Genomic DNA, 7,305 nt, shown 5'->3' on the forward strand with positions numbered 1-7,305 from the left:
TCACAATGTTGATTCTTCCAATCCAAGAACATGGTATATCTCTCCATTTGTTTGTATCATCTTTAATTTCTTTCATCAGTGTCTTAATAGTTTTCTGCATACAGGTCTTTTGTCTCCTTAGGTAGGTTTAATCCTAGATATTTTATTCTTTTTGTTGCAGTGGTAAATGGGAGTGTTTTCTTGATTTCACTTTCAGATTTTTCATCATTAGTGTGTAGGAATGCCAGAGATTTCTGTGCATTAATTTTGTAGCCTGCTACTTTACCAAATTCATTGATTAGCTCTAGTAGTTTTCTGGTAGCATGTTTAGGATCTCTATGTATAGTATCATGTCATCTGCAAACAGTGACAGCTTTACTTCTTCTTTTCCGATTTGGATTCCTTTTATTTCCTTTTCTTCTCTGATTGCTGTAGCTAAAACTTCCAAAACTATGTTGAATAAGAGTGTTGAGAGTGGGCAACCTTGTCTTGTTCCTGATCTTAGTGGAAATGCTTTCAGTTTTTCACCACTGAGAATGATGTTGGCTGTGGGTTTGTCACATATGGCCTTTATTATGTTGAGGAAAATTCCCTCTATGCCTACTTTCTGGAGTGTTTTTATCATAAATGGGTGTTGAATTTTGTCGAAAGCTTTCTCTGCATCTATTGAGATGATCATATGGTTTTTCTCCTTCAATTTTTTAATATGGTGTATCATGTTGATTGATTTGCATATATTGAGGAATCCTTGCATTCCTGGAATAAACCCCACTTGATCATGGTGTATGATACTTTTAATGTGCTGTTGGATTCTGTTTGCTAGTATTTTGTTGAGGATTTTTGCATCTATGTTCATCAGGGATATTGGCCTGTAGTTTTCTTTCTTTGTGACATCCGTGTCTGGTTTTGGTATCAAGGTGATGGTGGCCTCATAGAATGAGTTTGGGAGTGTTCCTCCCTCTGCTATATTTTGGAAGAGTTTGAGAAGGATAGGTGTTAGCTCTTCTCTAAATGTTTGATAGAATTCGCCTGTGAAGCCATCTGGTCCTGGGCTTTTGTTTGTTGGAAGATTTTAAATCACAGTTTCAATTTCAGTGCTTTTGATTGGTCTGTTCATATTTTCTATTTCTTCCTGATTCAGTCTTGGCAGGTTGTGCATTTCTAAGAATTTGTCCATTTCTCCCAGGTTGTCCATTTTATTGGCATAGAGTTGCTTGTAGTAATCTCTCATGATCTTTTGTATTTCTGCAGTGTCAGTTCTTACTTCTCCTTTTTCATTTCTCATTCTATTGATATGAGTCTTCTCCCTTTTTTTCTTGATGAGTCTGGCTAATGGTTTTTCAGTTTTGTTTATCTTTTCAACGAACCAGCTTTTAGTTTTTTTGATCTTTGCTATCATTTCCTTCATTTCTTTTTCATTTATTTCTGGTCTGATTTTTATGATTTCTTTCCTTCTGCTAACTTTGGGGATTTTTTGTTCTTCTTTCTCTAATTGCTTTAGGTGCAAGGTTAGGTTGTTTATTCGAGATGTTTCCTGTTTCTTAAGGTAGGATTGTACTGCTATAAACTTCCCTCTTAGAAGTGCTTTTGCTGTATCCCATAGGTTTTGGGTCGTCGTGTCTCCATTGTCATTTGTTTCTAGGTGTTATTTTATTTCCTCTTTGATTTCTTCAGTGATCACTTCATTATTAAGTAGTGTATTGTTTAGCCTCCATGTGTTTGTATTCTTTACAGATCGTTTCCTGTAATTGATATCTAGTCTCATAGCGTTGTGGTCGGAAAAGATACTTGATACAATTTCAATTTTGTTAAATTTACCAAGGCTTGATTTGTGACCCAAGATATGATCTATCCTGGAGAATGTTCCATGAGCACTTGAGAAAAATGTGTATTCTGTTGTTTTTGGATGGAATGTCCTATAAATATCAATTAAGTCCATCTTGTTTAATCTATCATTTAAAGCTTGTGTTTCCTTATTTATTTTCATTTTGGATGATCTATCCCTTGGTGAATCTGGGGTTTTAAAGTCCCCTACTATGAATGTGTTACTGTTGATTTCTCCTGTTATGGCTGTTAGTATTTGCCTTATGTATTGAGGTGTTCCTACGTTGGATGCATAAATATTTACAATTGTTATATCTTCTTCTTGGATCGATCCCTTGATCATTATGTAGTGTCCTTCTTTGTCTCTTCCAATAGTGTTTATTCTAAAGTCTATTTTGTCTGATATGAGAATTGCTACTCCAGCTTTCTTTTGGTTTCCATTTGCATGGAATATCTTTTTCCATCCCCTTACTTTCAGTCTGTATGTGTCTCTCAGGTCTGAAGTGGGTCTCTTGTAGACAGCATATATATGGGTCTTGTTTTTGTATCCATTCAGCCAATCTGTGTCTTTTGGTGGGAGCATTTATTCCATTTACATTTAAGGTAATTATCGATATGTATGTTCCTATTCCCATTTTCTTAATTGTTTTGGGTTCGCTACTGTAAGTCTTTTCCTTGTCTTGTGTTTCTTGCCTAGAGAAGTTCCTTTAGTATTTGTTGTAAAGCTGGTTTGGTGGTGCTGGACTCTCTCAGCTTTTCCTTGTCTGTAAAGGTTTAAATTTCTCCATCAAATCTGAATGAGATCCTTGCTGGGTAGAGTAATCTTGGTTGCAGGTTTTTCTCCTTCATCACTTTAAGTATGTCCTGCCAGTCCCTTCTGGCTTGCAGTTTCTGCTGAAAGATCAGCTATTAACCTTATGGGGATTCCCTTGTGTGTTGTTTTTCCCTTGCTGCTTTTAATATGTTTTCTTTGTATTTAATTTTTGACAGTTTGATTAATATGTGTCTTGGCGTATTTCTCCTTGGATTTATCCTGTATGGGACGCTCTGTGCTTCCTGGACTTGATTAACAATTTCCTTTCCCATATTAGGGAAGTTTTCAACTATAATCTCTTCAAATATTTTCTCAGTCCCTTTCTTTTTCTCTTCCTCTTCTGGAACCCCTATAATTTGAATGTTGCTGCTTTTAATGTCCCAGAGGTCTCTGAGATTGTCCTTAGTTCTTTTCATTCTTTTTTCTTTATTCTGCCCTGCAGTAGTTATTTCCACTATTTTATCTTCCAGGTCACTTATCTGTTCTTCTGCCTCAGTTATTCTGCTATTGATCCCTTCTAGAGTATTTTTAATTTCATTTATTGTGTTGTTCATCATTGCTTGTTTCATCTTTAGTTCTTCTAGGTCCTTGTTAAATGTTTCTTGCATTTTGTCTATTCTATTTCCAAGATTTTGGATCATGTTTACTATCATTATTCTGAATTCTTTTTCAGGTAGACTGCCCATTTCCTCTTCATTTGTTAGGTCTGGTGGGTTTTTATCTTGCTCTTTCAACTGCTGTGTGTTTTTCTGTCTTCTCATTTTGCTTATCTTACTGTGCTTGGGGTCTCCTCTTTGCAGGCTGCAGGTTCGTAGTTCCCATTGTTTTTGGTGTCTGTCCCCAGTGGCTAAGGTTGGTTCAGTGGGTTGTCTAGCCTTCCTGGTGGAGGGGACTAGTGCCTGTGTTCTGGTGGATGAGGCTGGATCTTGTCTTTCTGGTGGGCAAATCTACGTCTGTTGGTGTGTTTTGGGGTGTCTGTGGACTTATTATGATTTTAGGCAGCCTCTCTGCTAATAGGTGGGGTTGTGTTCCTGTCTTGCTAGTTGTTTGGCATAGGATGTCCAGCACTGTAGCTTGCTGGTCGTTGAGTGAAGCTGGGTGCTGGTGTTGAGATGGAGATCTCTGGGAGATTTTCACCATTTGATACTATGTGGAGCTGGGAGGTCTCTTGTGGACCAGTGTCCTGAAGTTGGTTCTCCCACCTCAGAGGTACAGCACTGACTGCTGGCTGTAGCACCAAGAGCCTTTCATCCACACGGCTCAGAATAAGAGGGAGAAAAAGTAGAAAGAAAGAATTAGTAGAAGTAGAAGGAAAGAAAGAAAGAAAGAAAGAAAAGAAAGAAAGGAGGGAGGGAGGGAAGGAAGGAAAAAAGAAAGAAAGAAGGTAAAGTAAAATAAAGTAAGATAAAATAAAATAAAGTTATGAAAATAAAAAATAATTATTAAGAAAAAAAATTTTTAAAAACCCAAAAACCGGACGGATAGAACCCTAGGACAAATGGTGGAAGCAAAGCTATACAGACAAGATCTCACACAGAAGCATACACATACACATTCACAAAAAGAGGAAAGGGGAAAAAATCATAAATCTTGCTCTCAAAGTCCACCTCCTCAATTTGGGATGACTCGTTGTCTATTCAGGTATTCCCAGATGCAGGTACATCAAGTTGATTGTGGAGCTTTAATCCGCTGCTCCTGAGGCTGCTGGGGGAGATTTCCCTTTCTCTTCTTTGTTCTCACAGTTCCCGGGGCTCCGCTTTGGATTTGGCCCCGCCTCTGCGTGTAGGTCGCTGGAGGGCGTCTGTTCTTCGCTCAGACAGGATAGGGTTAAAGGCGCAGCTGCTTCAGGGACTCTGGTTCACTCAGGCCGGGGGGGAGGGAGGGGCACGGAGTGCGGGGCGGGCCTGCAGCGTCCACCGGCATGACGCTGCACCAGCCTGAGGCGCGCCGTGCGTTCAGCGGCCTTAGCGTCTCATGCCCGTCTCTGGGGTCCGCGCTTTTAGCCGCGGCTCGCGCCCGTCTCTGGAGCTCCTTTAAGCAGCGCGCTTAATCCCCTCTCCTCGTGCACCAGGAAACAGAGGGAAGAAAAAGTCTCTTGCCTCTTCGGCAGGTCCAGACCTTTTCCCGGACTCCCTCCTGGACTCCCTCCCGGCTAGCCGTGGCGCACTAACCCCCTGCAGGCTGTGTTCACGCCGCCAGCCCCAGTCCTCTCCCTGCGCTCCAACCGACGCCCGAGCCTCAGCGCCCAGCCCCGCCCGCCCCGGCGTGTGAGCAGAGGAGCCTCACGGGCTGGTGAGTGCCAGTTGGCGCCGATCCTCTGTGCGGGAATCTCTCCGCTTTGCCCTCCGCACCCCTGTGGCTGTGCTCTCCTCCGCGTCTCCGAAGCTTCCCCCCTCTGCCACCCGCAGTCTCCGCCCGCGAAGGGCTCCTACTGTGTGGAAACTTTTCCTCCTTCACGACTCCCTCCCCTGGTGCAGGTCCCGTCCCTATCCTTTTGTCTCTGTTTATTTTTTTCTTTTGCCCTACCCAGGTATGTGGGGCGTTTCTTGCCTTTTGAGAGGCCTGAGGTCTTCTGCCAGCCTTCAGTAGGTGTTCTGTAGGAGTTGTTCCACGTGTAGATGTATTTCTGGTGTATCTGTGGGGAGGAAGGTGGTCTCCGCGTCTTACTCTTGCGCCATCTTCCTGGAAGCCCTATGTGCCACATCTTTATCCATTCGTCCGTCAATGGGCATTTAGGTTGCTTCCATGTCCTGACTATTGTAAATAGTGCTACAATGAACACTGGGGTGCATGTTCTTTTTGAATTATGGTTTTCTCTGGGTATATGCCCAGTAGTGGGTTTGCTGGGTCCTATGGTAATTCTATTTTTAGTTTTTTAGGGAACCTCCATACTGTTCTCCAAAGTGGCTGTATCAATTTACATTCCCACCAGCAGTGCAAGAGGGTTCCTTTTCTCCACACCCTCTCCAGCATTTATTGTTTGTAGATTTTTTGATGATGCCATTCTGACTGGTGTGAGGTGGTACCTCATTGTAGTTTTGATTTGCGTTTCTCTAATGATTAGTGATGTTGAGCATCCTTTCATGTGTTTGTTGGCCATCTGTATATCTTCTTGCCAAAGAGCATTCTAAAACCCAACGTAAGTGCTATTTTTATTACCTATTATTTAGAATTTTTTTTAGGGTATCGGTGTCATCGTTGCTTGCCAGTTAAAATGGAAGGCACTGAGGAGAAGTGGCATCTCTGTGATTCTTCTGGCTTTGGTGTCATCTCTTCATAGGAAGAGCATTGTGTCTTATGCATCTCTACCTCTAGTGCTTAGCATGTAGCCATTGATAGATGTGTTTAGACAAACTAGTTGCTGAAGAGGGTAAAAAGCCTTCCCTAGATTTAAGTAACTAAGGATTTATTCAAATAACTATTAGCAAAATTATTAGCAAAATAAAAATCAGAAATTGCTTAGCAATCTGGTGAGTATTGAGCAGCCCTGGGAGAGTTGGTTCTCTGGAAGCAGAGCAAATGTTTTCACAACAGTTGTAATGAGGATGAGTAAATCTGGAGGGCCAGGTCCCTTGGTCATGCCTGTCAGGCTGGGAGGAGAGGGCTGCGAGGGTATGAGCCTGAGCCTGTGAAGTTGCAGGGAAGGGAACTTGGTTGTTTGAAGGGGCCGAGCTTGGCCGTGGGGATTCAGTGCTGGCAGGGCGGCCACAGACAGCGGTGAAGAGTCTGGATATCACTTGCTGGGGCCATTCCATAGCGTGGGAAGTGGAAGATTGAAGCATGGCAGCAGTCAAGACTTGGAGGTGAATCTAAGTAGGGGTTTGAAATCCAGAGAGTCAAAGAGCACCAATGTGACATTAATAAGTAAAATTCTGAAACGTCTTTATTATCAGGGGTAATTTATTAGATATTTTACTATGCCAGGCACTGTGCTAAGTAATGTTTAAATACCTAATCTCATTTAATCCCCATAACAACCTAATGGGGTAAATATTATTGTACCCATTTTAAGGGCAGAGTACAATTTATTCAAGATCACATAGTAAGTGAAAGAATCTGCGTTTAACTTGGCCTTTTCTGACTCAGAAGGGTTGGTCCTTAACCACCAAGTTTTGCTTCCCAGATTCAAGTGCAGAATTCCAGTTTTTAGGTGAAAATAAGGAGGGAGGTCAGGCCTGGGTGGCAGGGCCCTAGTTTGGTAGGGATTAGAATATTTGGACAGGTTATTAGGGCAGCGATGGCAAAACCGACAAAGACGACAGGACCCTGTGCCGAAAATGCATCAACCAGAGGCAGTTCCAAAGCACCTCTGCAGCAGGTCCTGTACCGGGCACCAGGGACGCCAAGGTGATGGATGCTTGGTCCCTGAGACGCAGGTCTTCAGTACCAGTGCAGAGCCTGGTTATCAGAGTCAGGCACAAGGGCTGAGTGGGACTCAAGCCAAGGCTGAATTAGTACTGATTTTCTGAGCTGTTGGACTGGGCTTCTTTCAAAGCCTAGGGCAAAGTTAGCCTTCAGGTGGGGTATTAAGTGGCTTTAGCCATGGAAAAAGTACACTTTGGAATATGGGAGGAATAAAGGCTAGGACAGGGCTATTCTGCTTGCCCAGAGTCCACTCTCTGTTCTAGAAAGAGCACCTGGGTTTGGGAAAACTGCGTTTCCTCTATTGGAGACAATCTTGGTGAGTC

General features: G+C 42.6%; 1 long non-coding RNA gene across 1 annotated transcript; it reads left to right on the forward strand.

Moving 5' to 3' along the window:
• The first annotated feature begins 3,701 nt into the window (after nucleotides 1-3,701).
• On the forward strand, nucleotides 3,702-4,090 carry LOC309963097. The gene is made up of 2 exons (XR_014326279.1): nucleotides 3,702-3,915; nucleotides 3,991-4,090. It is a non-coding gene; the product is annotated as an uncharacterized lncRNA (long non-coding RNA).
• The last annotated feature ends 3,215 nt before the right edge of the window (nucleotides 4,091-7,305 follow it).

This window comes from Leucopleurus acutus (assembly GCF_964270905.1).
Source record: "Leucopleurus acutus genome assembly, chromosome: 6".
In the NCBI taxonomy this organism is placed as follows: Eukaryota; Metazoa; Chordata; class Mammalia; order Artiodactyla; family Delphinidae; genus Leucopleurus; species Leucopleurus acutus.